The 20,258-nt window shown below is 35.4% G+C and overlaps 1 protein-coding gene across 3 annotated transcripts in view; it reads right to left on the bottom strand.

Annotated features, from left to right (window-relative positions):
- The window catches only part of PLAGL1 (PLAG1 like zinc finger 1), a 141,521-nt gene that overhangs the window by 96,703 nt on the left and 24,560 nt on the right, over nucleotides 1–20,258 (bottom strand). For all 3 annotated transcript variants that reach the window (XM_036768669.1, XM_036768671.1, XM_036768670.1), the window contains exon 2: nucleotides 10,634–10,754. The gene's annotated coding sequence lies outside the window, so the exon portion shown is untranslated. The remainder of the gene's footprint in view (nucleotides 1–10,633; nucleotides 10,755–20,258) is intronic.

The following is a 20,258-nucleotide window of genomic DNA, read 5'->3' as shown; positions in this document are numbered from 1 at the left end:
CATGTATACCATGATAGACAAAGATAAAAGTCTTATACACTTGGGTTCAAAAATCAAGTTGACAAATACAAGATGGGGAAGGCATGGCTAAATCGTAGTTTATCTAGGAAAAAACCATGGGGATGGGTGTGAGGTAAATGGACTGTAAGCTTGATGAGTTAACAGTGAAACTCAAAATACTCAAATATATTCCTGCTCTCATTCATGTGGATGCTCCTTCCAATGCTTTAGCTGACAACTCTTCAATGTCTGCCCATCCTGTGCACCTCTTGCCCATGTCTTCCTCTAAGTCTTCTACTAAGAAGTCCACCCAATGCACTAGGGGCCTTCCTTACTTTCTCCTAACGTTACAAGGATAACAGTGGAGTATTCAGGCTGTACACCGGTTATCCCTGCTTCTCACCATATAACCAGTCCATCCACAGTACCAGGTAGCACAGTGGATAGAATGTGGGGAGTCAAGAAAGCCTGAGTTCAAATCCACCCTCAAACATTTACTAGCTGTGTAACCCTAGACAAGTCAGTTAAACTCTGCCTCAGTCTCCTCATCTGTAAAGTGGGGATATTAAGAACACCTGCCTCTCAGGGTTGTTGTAAGGATAAAATGAGGAATTTCTAAGCATTTTGCAAACCTTAAAGCACTATATAAGTGCTGGGTATCATCATCATCATCATCATCATCATCATCATCATTATGGCCAAACCTATATTTGATGACATCCTTTATTTTGGTTCTTGCTCATAGTTTCTTATACGTTTTGTGTTGTAATCTGTTCACAAATGCCACATACCTCTCCATTGCCCTCTGAATGACATTAATTTTTAATTCTGCAGAGATTATAGCATTCCATGATTTATAGCCATAACTGTAGAATATTAATTATTTTTAAAGATAAGACTTTGCTTCAAGGGGAAGTTTGGGGTAATTAAAACAAACTACAATTTCCAGAAGCAATGCCTGCTCTCCTCTCATTTAATTTAATTTAATTTTTGTCCATTTGCAGTGTCTTTAAATGGGCATACACACACATACATATAAATATATGTTTGTGTATACTGATGGATGAGCTCACTAGGTTGCCAATCTAAATGCGTACTATAACACGAACAAGAGATATTCTTTATCCGCTGGGTTTTTCTTATGTCTATGATTTCCTATCTAGATTTAGATCAAGGCTAAAACTCTTGTATAGTTATGGACCTTTTCCAAGAGGCTCTGTAATATTCCAGGGCTTGATGAAATTAGCACAATGTCATCCACAAACAGGAACATCTAAAGAACCACAACATCTGTAGTATATCCCTTTCTGACTTACACTTTACACTGAATCTCCTCTGTGAAAGTGGCAAACATGTTTGGTGAGCATATATCTATTTAATTCTTGTCAGGTATTAAAGATCGAAGGATCAAGTAAGTTTGTTCCTGTTCTCATCTTTGAAGGAATCTTAAACATCTTAAATGTATTCTTGAGAGAGATACCTTGTTACAAGAGATTTTTTAGGTGATATTTTGCTCAACTACATCAAATACTTAAAAGAAAAAAACCTCAGCAATAATCACAGTGGGAACTTATATTCTTTACATCTTTTAGTCAATTACATTATGGTAAAGCTATATTCTTTTATGCAAAATACTGCTTGTAAAAAACCTGTCTCTTCCCTAATAATATTCAATAATCAATAAGGATGTATGTATAGATTATCTCTCCCAAAAACAATATATAATATATATACATATATACAGAGTATACATATATATCAGAAAGTTGTCATGTATGACAATAATAATTTATATTCTCTCATTTACACTTTTTAAATTAATAGGTTCAATTTTTTTCCATTCTTCTGGTGTCTACCCCTCCTTCAGATATCATCTGAACTGAGCCCTCAACATTTTCATAATTGGGTCACTTCTAGTATGAATCTCCTGTATGTCTACTTGGTCAGCTCTTGCTGCTTTTTTCCCCAATTTTTGTTCTCTTTACTGTCTTGAGACCTGAAGGAAGCCATGGAAGTAAGGAGGTGAAGAGGAAGAGAGTTTCAGGCACAGGGAGCAGCTAATAAAAATACATAGATTTGGGAGTTGTAGCATCTTGTATACGGAATAGCACAGAGGTTGGTGGTGCTGAATCATAGAGTACATGGATAGGAGGAAAATGTAGAAGACTAGAAAGGGAAGAAGGGGCTGGGTAATGGAGGACTTTATAAGCAAAACAGAAGATTTTGTATTTGATCCTAGGGGCCACAGGGAACCACTGGAATTTACTGAGTTGGGAGTGAAATGGTCAGATCTACACTTAAGGAATCACTTTGATAGTTGAGTGGAGGATGGACTGGAGTAGAGAGACTTGAGACACGGAAATCAACCAACATGCTATAGCAATAGTCCAGATGTGAGGTGATAAGGGCCTGCACCAGGGTGGTGGCTGTGTTGGTAGAGAAGGGGGCATCTATAAGAGGAGTGGTGAAGGTAGAATCAACAGGACTTAGCAACAGATTGGATATGGGGGTGGGGGAGAGCTCAGAGTCAAGAATGACACCTAATTTGTGAGCCTGTGTTTCTGGGAAAATGGTGGTACCCTTGACAGTGACAGGGAAATAAAAGAGACAGGAGAATCTGGAGGGGAAAATAATGAGTTCAATTTTGAATATACTGAATTTAAGATGTCTACAGGAAATCCCATTCAATATGTCCAATAGAGTAGTCATAAAGTGAAACTGGAGGTCAGGAAAGAGGTTAGAGATGAATAAATAGATCTGAGAATTATCTGCACAGAAATGGTAATTGAATCCATAAGAGCTTATAAGATCAGGAGGAGAAATTGTATAGAGAGAAAAGAGAAGAAGGCCCAAGACAGAGCCTTGAGAGATGTCCACAGTTATCAGGTACAATCTGAATTAAGATCCAGCAAAGGAGATTGAGAAGAAGCAGTAGGAGAAGAATCGAGAGAGCAGTGTTACTGAAACCTAGAGAGGAGAATATCAGGGTGAAGAAAGTGCTCAACAGGCTTCAGAGAGGTCAAGAAGGATATGGACAGTGAAAAGGTCAGAAGGTACTGGGTATATAACTAACATCAAGATTCCATTATAAAAGATAAAAATTTGTTATATTTTGACCAAAAATGTCATCGGAATCACTTCAGAAACAACTGTATGCTATTAGATCACTATCTGGTCAAACGTCAAAATCAATAACAAGTGAAATAGGAAAAAAGTCTAGTTCAAGGTACTCCTTGCAACAGCTACAACAGCTACAAACCAATGCATTCAAACAAGTCACTGTCTCTGAAAAATTAGAAATGGATAAAAGTAAAGATATTGACTCTGATTGTCACTCTTTATTAGAGAAGTTTTATTGATAAAATTGCTGCCTCAAAGAGACCCAAAGGGCCAGAAATTCACCTCAGTTGGCAAACAAATGATCTTCTTGCCAAGCAAAAAGGTATGACAGCCAAGGGCCATACCGGTTTATGATCTAAATATAAAATTATTTGTAAAACATTCCAGATATAGATGATGGAAAATTATGAGTATTAACTTTATGAATTATCAACTTTTTAAAAAAGCATAAAGGAATGGAGAGGAAAAACAAGCCTAACCATATTATCCTGAAAACACCTGAAGATAAAACTGGAAGACAATAATAGACATAAAAGAGATGTATCAGTAGTGTTTTGCAGAGGTCTATGTTTATCATCGATGGCAATGTACATGGAACCACCATATCTCAGCTCGATAACTTAGCATGTTCTATATGAGGAAGTAAAAATGACACCTAAGAAAATGAAATCGGGAAAAGTAGTTATATTTGACTGAATACAAACAGTAGCAGTCTGTTCTGGGGGTATCACAATTTTAAAGGTTCTTGGGTACCTTTAAAGGTAACCTGGGCTGGAATCCTGGTTCTTGCTATTTATTATCTGTGACTTTAGCAAGTCATACCTTTCTGGCCCCAGCTACCTCATCTGTAAAGTGAGGAAGCTGAGCTATATAACTTCCAGGGTGCCTTCTACCTCTAAGCTATGAACCTATGAAATACAAAAAGTCTGATTTTCACAGTTGATTTTCTTTAGACAACCACATCTTCATAATTATACAACTGAAAATTATAAAAACTATAAGATCCTGTTGTTTGTTGCTTAATAATTACTAAAAGAAAGAAGAATTACAAAAATCATTTGGCTGTAGAGTAAAATATATCCTGATAGATTTCTTCACATAAGTGTATCCCAGGCAAATATTAAGCTCATATAAAATTCCTTGATAGATGGAATCAGATATAATTTTGTTCACGAGTCCTCTGATTATCAATACAAGTGAGGCATAAGACAAGGGAGGTATATTCTCTCCAAAGAGTTTGCCAGCATAATGCAAGATGGCTGGGCAAAGTCCAAATGGAAGAGAATTCCCCATATATGGTAAGGCCTTTCAGATACTCTTGTTTGTAAATGACACTATGAATGCATCAAGCTCAAGCATACTACGATGTCTCTTCAATGAGTTCCATAGTCATTCAAGAAAAACAGATCAAGTGAAGGAAGAATGCACATTGTTCAGATTATAACAGGCAATGGTTGTATTGGCAGCCCAATGACTTAATCCAACAGTACATATACCTTGGGCAGACTTGTACTGGTTGTGTTGTTATTGTACTGGTGTAATGGTGGGAGTGAGGGGTTTGATAAAATAAAACATTACCTACTTAAAGTGACTAACAAGATACTCTAGTCCTTATACATTTATCAAGCAAGAATACCTTTACTGAATCAATCAACCAAAAGCATTAATCTCATATAAACCCTGCCATGTCCTGTGGGTCTTCTATAAACTAACAAGCCAGTTCAGAATCTAGCATTATTCTAGTAATGAGAGGAGAAAGCAATCCTAGCCAAATCCCTATGAAGGAATCACTTGGGGGGTGAGGTGAGCCTTAGTCTTCTCACCCTTCCCTTGATCACAGAATAACCCTATGAATTTTGAAGGATCAAAGACATGGACATCTTTTCAATGGCCTAGCAGTATCCCTGGAAAAGCAGTGACTGGTGCTAGTGTCTGCAACTCCTGTCAAAGACAAACTAAATAAACCAGGAAAAGCAGCTTTAGGACTCTAGAAAGTAGCCAGCAGAAAAAACTACACTATACCTATCAGGAACTTCATGAAAGCCCCATTAAAGGGAAAAAAAAAGAATTTTGAACAACCAAGAGCGATGAGATATACCTTTGCCACATGTGCTTTCTAAGCTTGAGCCTACTTTCCCATCAACTCTGGATGTACTCATTAGAGAATATAGCCCCCAGGTTTGAGAATGTTTTGGGCCACCTTACTAAATACTCATTTCTAAAAGCTAAGTAAGTTTGACTGGCAAATTGATACTGATTGATAATCATTAAAGGAAGCACACTGGCAGGGACTTGTAAGCTACTGCATTAGAATATACACCCCCTTTCCTAAGCCCCTCAAGAATGGATTACTCTAGAACTCTAAGAAGTACCAGCCACTACCTGGGGACTCCACCTGACAGTGTGAGTGGGGTTTGGAAGAATAGCACCAGAATCTCTGCTACATTGGTATCAATGAAATTTTAAGACTTAGAAGAAGGTCTTCAGTGAAGTCTTCTAGAGAGAAATTATGGAACAGCATGAACAAAGATTACAAAGTACAGATCCATTCTGACCTACCCATATAATGAGATCACAGATCCATGGATATATCAAAAAAAAAAGAAACAATCCCTGTTCTCAATGAACTTAGAATCTAATACACCAAAAAATGTGCACACAAAAGTCATAACACAAGCTGATATGTGATAATTACGTGAGAGAAGACTGCAGAGAAGAGAAGAATCCTTTCTGGCTGGAGTAATGAATCAAGACTCAAAAAGTAAATGGTATTTGATATAAGGCTTAAAAGATGGATATATCATATCTTTTATAGTCAAAGACAGATGGAATGACATTCTAAGCGAGCATGTCATGCACAAAACTGAGTAGGCAAGCCAGTGGGGTTAAATGGGCAGGAGAACGTACAGTATTCCGAATTGGCTGGAACATAGATTTTTGCTGAGTAATAGTGAGAAATAAAGCTGAAAAAGTAGGTTAGAGCCACAGTGGGGTAGGCCTCAAATAACAAGCTGAGGGGGTTGAACTTTATTTGTAAGAAAAAAGAGGTCACTGGGGGTTTCTGAGCAGGGAAGTATCATAATCATAGTGGTGATGTACAACAATTAATAGGGCGATGGCCTAAAGGATCAAATAGCCTAAGACAGTTTAGGAGCAAGAAGTCAGAATTTTAGACATGAGAAGGCAAAAATGTGAACTCTTAGTGATGGGAATGGTAAACAAGGATTAAATAGGAAGAGATATTTGAAATCCCCCCTTATTTATTTTAAATGAGAAACCATTTATGTTTCCTGAATGACACAATTAAGGTTGCTTTCAACCATTGAAATAAGTTTCCAAATTGATGTGGGAGGGATATTGTGCATATCTTGCCACACTTAAAATATATTATAATACTCATGATGAAATTGTGGAGAAACTAAAATGCTATGGGCTTTTAAAAACCTATGGGCTGTGTGGACATGTTTTACCACCATTTACTTTGACCTTTGTTTTTGTTCATTTCCAAATATGTCCTTTCTTCTGTCTCTAGGCTCATTCAGCCTGCAATACTAAAAACTCTCCAGATAAAATTAAGTGTAAGGAGTTGAGACTGTAACTGAATTTGTATGCCCTATGCAACTTCCACTAATGTCCTCACTGATATCTCTTCTCAAGAAATAAACACATCCTTCTTTGTGTCCATTCTCTACCATAATAAGCCCTTGTGACTATTTATAACCTCATGAATCTAGAGAAGAGAGGCTAGCCATGAAGGTGCAAGGCACAAGAGGAGTATGTAAGAGAGAATAATGAAAGGATCAAAGACAAAAGTCAACAATACATTGATGTTTCAATTAAAATACAGAACAGTTGTTATGCAGAAATTGAGCAGAAAGCAATGCATATAATTAAATGGGCAGGGGGGAAAAGAGTAATGTGAATAAATTAAAGAATCAGTAACTATATACTCCACAGAAGAGTGATGGGATATCTAATATACTTCAAGTATAACAAGCGTATCTTGATTTAAATGATCTCTCTCTGTGAAAAGTCTAGATTTATAAAGAGAAAAATTAGGACCTGATTTTTCAATATTTCCAAAAAAAAATCTGTAACTTCATCAGTGAAGGAAATCCCTACAACAATGCAGAATACAACACCCTCCCTACCCCTGGCAGATAATGAGAGATACAGCAACAGAGAGAGAAGGAGAAGAGGAAGGGGAAGAGAAGGAGGAGAAGGAGGAGGAGAAGAAGAGAGAGAGATGGAGGGAGGGAGATGGATGTAGAGAGAGAGTATCAACTGATAGCTAACTCTAGTACAGTATTTCTGAATTTAGTTAGGCTGGTCTTCAGATGATAGACACAATACAGTCTGTCACAGGCCTGTACTTCAAACTTTTCAAGGTTGCTAGGACCTGCCTGAGCTTATTATCTGCTGACACAGATTTCAAGAACCTAGGGTTGCCTCCATGCCATGAAAAGACATCAGGGAAGGACATTAGTATAACTAGGAAGTGATTATTCGCATTTTTTAAACGTTAATCTCTTTACAAAAGGTTTTACAATAAGATTCCTTCAAATAGTACATAAGATTATGGTTTGATTCCCACACACAAAAAAAGTATCTCCATACAATTTTTCAGGAATACATTTGCTGCACAAAGGAGGTAAATTTGCAAAGGGTTAGTCCCCAAAATATGTTGATCAGCTGTTTTCTAGCTACATAGAAAAGAGAAGAGGAAGAAGCAGGTGTTTATCAGGAGGAATTAAAGTTAACAGTCATAAGAAACAGCTTTCTGATAATGGGAGCTATGAAATACTGAAAAAAGATATTAATGAGAGCAATTAATTTCACTCTAGAGTTCTTGGTGTGTATGGGGAGGTACTGTCTACTTGGGATAAACTAGATAAACTTTCACAATATCTTCAGCTCTTTGCTTCCTAGGATTATGAAACCATAAATTGAGAATTGGAAGCTCTATGCTTCATAGAATTATAAAATCATAAATCTAGTACTAAAAAGGACCCTAGAGTTCAAGTACACCGATCCCCTCATTTTATAAATTTTAAGAAAGGTTCATTTATGGAAAGTTAAATGATTTGCCCAAAGGCACAAAAAATAGTGTGTCAAAGATTTAGAACCTAGGACCTCGGACTATACATACAGCCACTGTTTTGCCACTGTATTATGCAAGCCTCCTAAAGGGTGATAGATTGACAAACATTTTAAATAGGAACACACATGTGTTGACTATAATTGCAAATGGAATGCAAGTTCCAGGTACATTTAATTAACCATGTCTACATTTCAATTTTCCTACACTGGAAATGGTTTATGTTTAAGACCTCAAATTTAAAGCTTCAGCCAGAAAATGAGGTAGTTCTGGTATATTCTTAATTAATCTGTTCAAACATATCTGAAGTGAGATAATCTTTAATTTTTAAAGCCTCATTTGGTACTACAATTAGGTTTCAGCCACATCCATGAATTTTATGTTTTATTGGTTTAAGATGGTCACAAATATTTATAATACTTTGGTTTTTCAGTGGGATATTGTATTACCAGGTTTTTAAAAAATTAAGCTATTTACTGAAGACATATTTATATGACATGAAGTTAATAATTTTAATATTTTTTCCTCACTTCTTTAATTCTAGTGGAGGGAGAAAGAGTTAAACTCTCAGACTTATTTGGGGTTTTTTCTCAATATGATTGCAATTACTAGGGTCCCACCTATTCTCACAAGGAAAACTAAACATTTGTCAGTTATTTCTACAGCATCTCCTCTCTGGCACACCTCCTAATTTCACAATTAACATATGCTGCCAAAAAGCAGCAGTGTTTATTAAGTACACATGTAGAGGTGCTACTGAATGGAAAAAGTAGCCACTTACAAGACTATACATAAAATTATCTAAGTGTGTTTAGATGTATATATGGCATTATAAGGCTAGTTAAGAGTTACAACAATCTACCAAATAAGTACCTCAAATTCCTTTAAACCAGTTCTTCCACCAAAAGTACGTAGGCAGTTATAAAAATAATAATAATGATAGTTTTTATATAGCACCAACTATGTGCCAAGTATTATTCAAACATAATATCATTTGATCCTCACAAGAACACTGAAATTAGGTACTATTATTATCCATATTTCACAATTGAGGAAACTGAGGCACACAGAGGTTAGGTCATTTGCTCAAGGTTACATAGTAAGTGTTTGAGGCTGGATTTGAAATCAGGTCTTCCTAACTCCAAGTCCATTGTTCTATTCCAATGGACCACCTAGCTGCCTCATCATCACTCAAAAATCATTCAAAGTTATTGAATGTGGTTTGGTGGCTATTAGCAAAGTTAACATTTACAATGCTAACAAGCATTGGTGATTACCCCTTCATACACAACCCCCCCACCAAATGTAGTGTGATATAACAGAGAGAATCCTGGACGAAGAATCAAAAGGCCTGGGCTTGAATCTTAGCTCCTGTATTAAGGCAAGTAACTTGACTTGAAGCTGATTATCAGTTTCCTCATCTATATGCTAAGAATAATACTACTCACACTACCTACTCCACAGAGTCGTTCTTGGGAGCAAATGAGAAAATGTATGTGAAGTGCTTTAAAGCCATAAGATATCACATAAAACATTTATTGGGGTGTGTGTGTGCGTGTGTGTGTGTGCGCGTGTGTGCGCGCGCGCCCACGCACTATGGAACATAAGAGCAATTTATTGAATTTAAGATAAAAAGGGCAGAATGTAAACTTTTTTTCACCAACAATCTAAATTACTACCACAAATTGTATTTCAAAAGATTTATTAAAATGCTTTGTTACTATTTTCCACTGAGCTGAGAAATGACGATAACATCTACTTGATTCCATAGCAGAAAAGGAATGCAGAAATCTCCAAAGTCTTCTTATACTTGGGGCACATTTTGCCCTACAAACACATACATTAGAAAACTTCCAGTTCCAGCTCTGGAAATTACAACACAATTTTGCAACTATGAGCAAGTAACTTTACTTCTCTCAGCCTTGATTTCCCAACCTGTAAAATGGGTGTAATATTTTACTACCTAGCCCACAAGGCTGTTATAAGATATAAGTTTTATATGATCTGAAGCACTTTTTTTTTCAAGTGATCTGGCATTATTGTATTAACTGAGATGTCCAGATCCATCTGTATCAGATAGATAGATAGACAGACAGATATACCTACATCTCTATTAGTCTCAAGAGAATGGGCTACCCCCTAACTAGATATAAATTCCCCAAATAATCCTCTTCTCACATACTCCTTGAAGCTGATGCACATCATAAACATCCACCTATACAAAACACATTTCTCAAAGCTATAATGCTAGCCAATTATTACTGGAATATCTAATATTCTTTTTTTTTAAGCCCAGAAAGCCCAAAGTTTTGGAAATAGCGCATGTGAATTAAATAGAGAAAAATCAAGCTCCAGGCAAAAATTCAAGTTCTTAGATCAGATGCCTCACTGAGGAAGGGAATTTCCACACCTTACCTTGGAGTTCTTGTGTAAAGGTTCCATTTTTTTATTCTCATTCTACGGCATGGTTGCCTCCTGGCTTAAAACATACAAGCCATCAGTCACTGCAGGATGAACTCACAAATCCAGTTTCTCCCTGAAGTATACAAGAATAAGAGTTTAAGATAGCAACCTGAACTTGGATTAAAATTTGTGCTTTCATTTTTTAGCATAAAATTAATTTCCTGGATTCCAAATCTTGTTAGTTTACATAGTTGAAATTCCTATATCTAATGCTGATGAACTGTAGAACTGTTTTGAATTTTAGATACATCATGTTCTGAGACATTAATTTGATTGCTCCAAAATGGATTACATTTCCTCCTTCCCCCAAATGTATTCCTGTTCTTAGGGCAGTTGAACCTGGTTAGTCACCGGAGATCCAAGCCAGCAGTAAAAGGAGTGAATGAAGGCGAATATCTGACATAAGCACCACGGATAGCTCCTCCAACAAAATCAGATACCAGTGAGGCCTTTCTCTCCGGACAGGCAATTCCAGTGCAGTAAGTAGTGTAATTAACAAGCCCCACAACCCTCCAAGCAGATTCTTTTCCATTTAAAAAAAAACAAAACAGGCCTCTTAAAATATATCTAGCTGCTTGGGTCTATGCAAAGGGAAGGATGCAAAGTCATAGTCTATGTCCTCATCCACCCAAGATCCCTCAACCATAGACTTTTATGAGTAATGCCATGTCTAGGTTTGGAATCTACTTTGGATGATCTCCTCCATTTCACTCTCCATTCCATGAAAGCCAATCAATAGAAATGAAAAATAAAATAGGAACATGATGACTGGCTTGTAAAAAGGTGGACTCTCAAACACAGTATATCAGGAAGCTATGCTGAGTAATTTTGGGTGCTATGAGGGCAGCCACCAGCTAGACATGCTTAGCTATGAAGCTTCTATACAGGCCGAAGAATGGGCCCACACTAGGAGAATACAGTAGGGAAAGAAATGAATCCCCCTACTTCCCTTTGCAACTGAATCTCAATTCTGATTATCTTGTTACTCCTCTATTACCCCCTTGGTATTTCAGCCACTTTATGAAGCTTCATATCAGTAAGCTAAAAGGTTTAGAGGTCCATAGTGAAAGAAAGCTGGAACACCTAAGAGCTATGGGAAGTAGAGGTCAAAACGGGGATATATGGAAATGGGAGTTAGCACAAAAGAGGATTAGGGCTTAGGCACAGTCTATATAACAAGACTTAGAGGTGGACAAATCTAGAATTACTGCTTTAGATCTCCATGCTATTATGCTCAAAGAAAAATAAAATCTAAGGTGTACTCATTGACCTCTACTAATTTAATTAGTGGTAGTAATTTATTTAAAAAAAGATCATTTTTCTGTTAAAACTCTGAAACCAAAAAGTTTATACATGTTCTAATGGGGCAAAAATACTTAAAAAGGCAAGGGAATAAGTGGCAAGAGCAGCCATGGCAGCAACCTGGTGTTCAGGAATTATTTCCAATGATGGTGTGAGCCTGGAGGTCATGGGGTGGGTAACAGGTACTAGAAATGCAAAGTGTTCAAATCAAGGAAGTAGATACAAGAGGAAATCAAAAATGAACAAGGTTGAGCAAGGCCAAGTGGTGAAAATTAAACAAAGAGGGACAGATGATTGGGGTAAGTTTAGATTTTATGACCTTAGAGGTCAGAGAATCATAGAATTTCAGATGTACTGTGATGATCTAGTCTTGAATAAGAATCCCTTCTACATCATTTCTGATGAGCCATCATCCAGCCTCTGCCTGAAACCTTAAGTGAGGAGGATTCCTCTACCACCTCTAAGCAGCCCTTTATTCTTTTAGATAGTTTGAATTCCTAAAAAGTTTTTCTTTACAACAAGCTTAAATTTGTCATTTGCAATACCCACAAATTTTGCCTTCTGAGGCCAAGCAGAATAATTCTAATTTCTCTTGAACATGATAATTCTTCAAATATATGAAAACAACAATCATGTTTTCTAAAGTATTCTCTTTTCCAAGCTAAACATCCCCTGGAGGTTATGTCCCTTCTAACTTTAAGTCTATGGATTCTCCAAAAACTGGAACTTGAGAAACCCAGGTTGAAACTAAAGGGAAGGTAGGCTGAATATATAACGCACAGCTGCTACAGCCAATCCTGTATCTTAAAGTAAGCATAGTGAGGACTACGAAGGTTCCTTAGAAATAACCATATTCTTAGGTGTTATTGTATTGTTTTAGGGCCAAATTTTTACCAAGAGAAACATTTCCAATTTTATAAAAAAGAATAATAATAGCTGACACAAAGCACTTCAAGGTTTATAAAGCACTTTACATATATATTTCATTTGTTCCTTACAACAACCTTCTGAGGTTAAGTCCTATCAATATTCTCTTTTTCCTAATAAGAAAACAACCTGAGAGAGGGTTAGAATTTATGATTAAGGTGAGACTTAGGGTGTACCCAGGTTCACACAGCTAGTCAGATGCAGGCTTTAAACTCAGGGCTTCCTGATTCCAAGTCTAGCATTCTATCCACTATGCCACCCTAGCTGCCCCATAAATATAAAGTTAAGAAATGTAATTTATAAAAATATTTTTCAGTGACATAACTTTTCTATAAAGGTGAGGTATACCCCCTAAAAAGATTTGCATTATAATTTCTGGTAATATGAAAGTAATTTATTTGCAAGCTTAGTAGAGGACTGTTCTCTCATAACTGCTAAAAACTGAAATAAAATTGTAAAAATCAAGAAAAATGTAAATGATCATCAAATAAATTTAAATGATCATCTAATAAAAGCTATATATTTTTTCTTTTTTTAATTAAGATTTTTTATTTTTAGTTTACAACACTCAGTTCCACATGAACCTGAGTTCCAGATTTTCTTCCCCCTCCTTCCTCCCTCCCTCCCCAAGATGGCATAGAATCCAATATATCTTCTACATACAACTTCACATTAAACTTATTTACACAATATTCAAGTTGTAAAGAAGAATTAAAGCTATATTTTCTATATGCATGGAGATACCCTACTACCTACATCTTTACTAGTTTCTGCAAGTGTATATTTCTTTCTAAATCTCAGATACACTCACAAACAATTTTCCCCACTGAGACAGTCATCTAACTAGTCAACTTTATTAGATATTAGATGATAGAATATGGGGGAGGGGAGCATTGACAAGAATGATAGGAAAAAAAGAGAAAGAAATCATTGTTCCTGGTCTCTTAGGATTAATATAAGGGGAAAGATTACACCAAGAGCTTCCAAGACAGGCAAGGGCTGCTAGATATCACGGCTCCTTGAAGTCCTGCAGAGTTCATGTTTTGATGTCAAGAAACAGCTTCTAGACCATATATGGATAATCTACACTAAAGATCATCAATATGTAAACAACGAGAAGCTGACTATTCTTATAAAGACAGGTTGAAACTTCAAAGCTATTCATGTTTTAAAGAAACTTTTCATTATTTTAAAATAAAATTGTACTTAGAAATACAATTTCACTTAAAATATACTGATCTCAAACATAAAATATTGTTTCATATTCAAAGTTTATAGATTCAGATGGTAAAGGAACCCAATTTAACAAGCAGCAGAAGGAAAGAGTCTTGAAAATCAATGCTAATCATGACCTTTCAAAAGAGATAGCTACTCATTTATTTCCTGTTTTAAATTCACATAGTCTGATAGCATCATTTGCCATTCAAAAAATTTTGAGAACAGCTTCTTGCTCTAATTCTGGGTAATTCCAATACTATGATTCTGTGCAAAGGACTTTAAGATGAAGGCAAATGCTTTCTGACACATCCAAAGCTACATGATTTTTATCTATCATCTTTTAATTCTTTTTGTTTCAGCACTTGCTCATTAAGTTTCTTTTTTATTTGAAAGGATTGGTGTGGAGAGAATGAATTTTGTTTTTCTTTCTCTTTTAGAGCATTTTTAAATGGCCTTTATCTTCCTCTTTTACTTTGCTCATTATTTTCCTGTACCCTCTCTTATCTTAACCCATTTCCTTTTCTCTCTTTTGTGTTATTACTTTTTATTCTGCTTTTTCTATATCCTTTTCTACCTGTGCAAAAAAAAAAAGTATTATCGCATACTTCTCTTATGGCAGTGACAATTTTGGAAAGTGAGAATGGTCAAGACAATATTTTTATCTTCCTGAAAATAGAAAAAAAATTTACATGACTTCTGATGGTTGCCCTTCAAGCTTTGAGAAGCAAATATATAGGATCAGTATAAATCCAACCTCTGATTATTACAACTGATTTAAAAAACTAAAAATAACTTACAACCAAAATGCTCTTAAGTGCCATGATGATGAAGTATGGGATTAAGAAAAATTCGGTAGACTGCCTATGGCCTCACTAGGTTAACACATTTACAGGGACCCAAGAAGCAATGACTACTAGGCTGGTTGTTTTCTCCAGACTTCCAAAAAACTTTTATTTCACTGATGTAGTTATTCCCTTCATCTACACATCAAAATCTCTGAGCAAATCTTCAAGAACTGTTGTAGCCCAAAATACTCCAAAAATCCCCTATTGGGTGGCTAACCTTTAATGATGAATCTCTATCCTAAGTTAGTTATGCTGATCCTTAGATAAGAATCTATTGCCTAATCAAAATCCAAAGCATTTACAGCTTACTAAGATGTACAAAATTTAGTATTAAGGCAACCAATAGTGAAGGAGTTAGTGCAATTTGGTCTGAAGGAGACTCGCCATAGTTTAAAAAAACAAAAACCTCTCTAATTCAGCAAAACTATTAGGCTAGATGTAAAAAACAAAACAAAGCAAAAAAAAAACCCAATCCTTGACTATATATACAATACTTTAAAGAGAACAAATCCCAATAAAACTTCTTTCCTCAGTGACACATACAAAACAAATATAAATCATCTAATGAGGGAGGGGCAGGGAGAGAACAGTTCTTTCAAATATCCTTTTCTTGAACAAGGATATTTAAAATTTCTTGAATAAGTATCTTTAAAGGAACATATTTCATGTGTTACTATAAAGGAGCTGGACACAGGCTAAGATATGACTAAAAAAACTGGGGTTAATTTTCTCTAAAAAAAATCAAACAAGGAAAAAAATCTATGTGGAAATGTCACTCAAACTTTTGTCTTTGGTCAAAAGAATCAAGATGGCATAACTGAAACAAAGATTGTCCTCTAAAGCCTTCCAAGAATATTCAAACTAAGACCTTACAGAAATTAAACATTTAAGGACTGAAACACCAGTTTAATAATTGCTTTTTAATATTCCTTTATAGTTCAATTGTAGTTTTTCTTTTTTTCTTTCATTCTCCCTTAGTTAGAAATCTAGTAAGAGCACTGAATTTTTCATTCTTCAATATCAAAGAATATATTCCCTTTTTCCCAATTCTGTCCTTCCCCCTCTAGTACTCTCCTCCCATATCATTCATTAATAATCTAAGGCTCTTCTATTAGGGGCAGGGATGGGGGAAAAAGTGATAGAGATGGGGTAATGAAAGTTGCCAGAAGTAATTTTTGCCAGATTAATTGCAGTGATATGCATTACAACAATTATCCCTTAAAAAAACAATAAAAGAAGGCTACATACTAAGAATCAGAAGGTAATATGTACTAGATGGGTAACTTTAGAAACAAATCACCTCAACTCTCAAGACAACAATCGCCTCATATGTAAAAATAGGATAGGCAGATGGCTGGACTAGATAATCACATAAGGATCTTTCAGCTCTAAGGTTTAAACTTCTGTAACTACTAGAATTACAGAAAAGGTGCAAACTATGACAATTCTCAAAATTTCTATTTTAACAAAGTAAAACAAAAAGCATGACAGAAACATCAAATTTTTTAATTTCTTCAAGGAATGTTACAATTACTGTAGATGACAGTTTAAATTTTAGAACAGCATGTCAGTCATATAACATTAATACCATTAAAATTACAATTGAAAGGAGACTCCAGTATTGCACAGAAACTATCTCTGGCTTTGGGCTGTGTTTACAGATGTTATACATTTATAGACAGGTTGAAGGATCATTAGTCATTCAGAAATTTCACCAAATTCTCTCAGAGAGCTTCAATCCAACTATACACTCATTTGAAATGGCACACACAGGTTACAATAAAAGCCATTTTTCCACACTGAAACAAAACAAAAATCCCTCCTAGTCCTAGAAGTAAAAAAAGGCAAGTCACCACAAGTTATTAGGAAGTTAAGAGTCAGCCATGCATAGTTCAAAGCTGCAATTGTTTTGGAAATACCAAGGTAATAATAAAGTAGAAAGGAAAACTAGCTGCCTTTTTATTGGCTTTACAAATACTGCATGTATATATGATGTTTGCTAGTAAAACCTATTATTCTTCCAATAGATTATAGCCTAAATCACAAATCAGAACAGGAAGGCACCTTAGAAGCCATGTACTTCTCTCATTTTACAGCTGAGGAAACTGAGAATATATAGATATATATTCTCATATATCTATATGAGATATATTTTGATATAGATATATATCAAATATATATAGATATATGTATATATCTATATATAGATATATCTATATATAGATATATGTTGAAGAATAATAGGAAGATGATGAAATAAAAAGTTGCAAAGGAGTCTGGCTCCTTAGCACCCTCAAAAATGACAACAGAAATGCAAAAAATAAAGCAAAACTGCTAGAAAATTTTACAAGAAAAATTTAAAGCTCACCAAAACTACACTGAGTAAATCTTTGAAAAAAAACAAAAAAGCTAGTAAGCAAGAGAGGCAAGGGAAAAAGTATCAGAAAAAACTCATCCTGAAATAATATCATAAAAACAAAATGAAAGAACTGTGAAGAGATAACATACTCATATCCAGCCCTCATCCCCAGCTGCCTGATGGCCATCTCCAACTGGAGTTTCAAAGTCATCTCAAACTTAACTTGTTTGAAACTGAATGCATTATCTCTTCTCCAAAATTGACTTCCCTCCTAATTTCTCTGTTTTCATTCACTCAGCTTAGCAACCTTGGAGTCATTTTAAACATCTCACTCTCACTCACACGCAACCCATCTTACAAGTTGCCAAGTCTTGCTGATTCTATCTCCCTGATATAGGTAGTTTCCACTCCCTTCTTTCCACTCACACTACAACCATCCTTATGCAGGTCTCTGGAACTATTTCAGTGGCCTCGGAACTGGTCTTCCTCAAGTCTCACTCCTCTCTAATCCATCTTTCACCCAGCTGCCAAATTGATATTCCTAAAACATAGGTATGGCCTACTTAAGAAGCCTGAAGAGTTCTCTATGGCCTCAAGGACAAAATACAAAATCCTTTGTTTGACATTTAAAAACCTTTACAATAATGGCTCCAGCTTCTTTCTAGAATGACTGAATTTTACTTCTCCTTACGCATTCTGCCTTCAGGGATGGGGAACAAGTTTGCTCTGTGAAGTATGGATTCAGTCAAAGGGCTGCACTTGAAGACCTAGAGGTCCATATGTGGCCTTAAGGCCAGCAGGTTCCCCACCCCTGCTCCAAACCAAAAAAAAAAAAAAAGGTACAAATAGAATAATCTATTGTAACCACTTCTTTTTAACATCATTTTAAAAATATTAGCTATGGCAATAATGCATAAAAAATTAAATGACAAAAACTGGCAATAGGTTAATATCATTATCCTGTTAATTAAATAACTATGTCTAGAAAATAAGACACAACAAAAAAAAATAAGGCAACAAATTGGAAACAGCAGATGGGTATAAGATAAACCTCCCCAAATCACCAGGATTTTAACATATCCCTAACAAAAATCAAGAAAAAAATGATAAGATAAATACTATTTACAATAATAACACAATGTATTCAATCTAAGACACAAATAAATAATATCTATAGAAAACATAGATAAATGGTCTAAATATAGTAACAGGCAGTTCTCAAGAGAAGAAATCCTGATTATCTATAGCTATCCAATATGTGCAACAATATTTATAACCACTCTTTCTGGGATGGCAAAAAACTGGAAATTAAAGGGATTCTCTCTCATCAACTGGGAAATGGTTAAGCAAATTGTGGTATAAGAAAATAATACAAAACTACTGGCTGTTAAAAAATGGGGAAATAAATTATCTCAAAGACATGGAAAGAAATTAAACATTTACATGTTTACAAATAAAAATACTAGAAGAAAATTATATATAATGAAATCATGGAGAAGATTAAAATGTTTTCTAACAAACAAAAGGAAAATACTTTGGAGACAGTATATATAGTTAATAAAATAAAAATTAAAAGATGGGCAGCGATAAAGTCCCAACTGTCTAGTTGCTGCTTATAAAAATGATAGAAGTGAACCCTATTAATAAAATGTCACCAAAGAGAGATATTCCACAACATCACTTAAGAATGCCTTTTAGAAGGACATGGATAAGAAAGGAAGTGAATTTGCCAAATTTGAATTACACCAAAAATGAAACAAGCTATACAGAGTATGAAAAATGTCTTAGTTTTAAAGAAAAAGTATTTAAAAAGAGGGTCAACCCTTAGGACAGCAATTAATAGGCCTAGATATCCTGTCACATGAAATATGTGTCTTATTATTTCAACAGGTGGTACTTGCAACTAGACATAACAGAAGTTCATAGTTTCATATATAATCCCCATTTTGTTGTCCTTTGTGTATTGAAATATTCTTGTCTATCAATGTTTATTAAGTTCCTGATAACAAGTTTGTTTAAAGAATGTCTCGTAGAGTTACAGATTCATGAGCTAATAGCTTTTAATAGCTAGTATGTACACAGCACTTTAAGGTTTACAAAGTATCGTACATGTATATCCTCAGATACTATCATTATTTCCATCATACAAGTGAGGAAACTAAGGCTGAAAAAAAGTAAATGACTTGCTCAGGGCTACACTGCAAATAAGTGTCTGAGGCAGAATTTGAACTCATTTCCCCTATCTTCCCCTCAGTCTTGCCCACTGTGAAACCTAGTTAGCTGCCTTCCAACTTTTAGAGCTTGAAAGGGATTATCTAGTTCCATGTCTTTAGCTTACTGACGAGGAAACTGAAGACCAAAAATACAGTGTTTTGCTCAAGGGTACAAACGTGACCATCCAGAATCCTAATCCAGCTATTTGCTCCAAATCTAGTCCCCCTTCTGCTATGCCTTCCTCCAGCCTGGGGTCCTTGGTTATATGTACAGGAATCCTATTTTGCAATAAACTCCAATCTTTGTTGTTTCATTTGTCAGATCTTCTAGAGATTTCTGAAGACCATAAAAAATATTAACTAATATGACAGCATGTAATGGAATGATTGCTATCAAAAGTCTTAAAAATACTTTTCAGCTGCGGGTTTCCAGATGGGTATGACTCACTTCAAAAGAAGTCAAATATAAACTGAAGACGTTAATATGAGGTTTACATTTGCCATGACTTTGCCAAAAATACCATTACTGGCAAAATACTGAAATTATTAGGAATCAAAAACTGCAGGTACAGATTTTTTTTTAACCCGTCATGAAGGAAGTTTGGGGGAAAAAAGGAAAGAGAAAAGTAAAGAGAAGAGGAAAGGAAAAAGGAAATCCAGAGGAAAGGTAAGAGGATCAAGTAGGAGGAACAGGCAGGAGTGATGCCATATAG

Source organism: Trichosurus vulpecula, chromosome 7 (assembly GCF_011100635.1).
Source record: "Trichosurus vulpecula isolate mTriVul1 chromosome 7, mTriVul1.pri, whole genome shotgun sequence".
Classification (NCBI taxonomy): Eukaryota; Metazoa; Chordata; class Mammalia; order Diprotodontia; family Phalangeridae; genus Trichosurus; species Trichosurus vulpecula.
The sequence above is the reverse complement of the archived record's forward strand: the minus strand, read 5'-3'. Positions and strand labels throughout refer to the sequence as shown.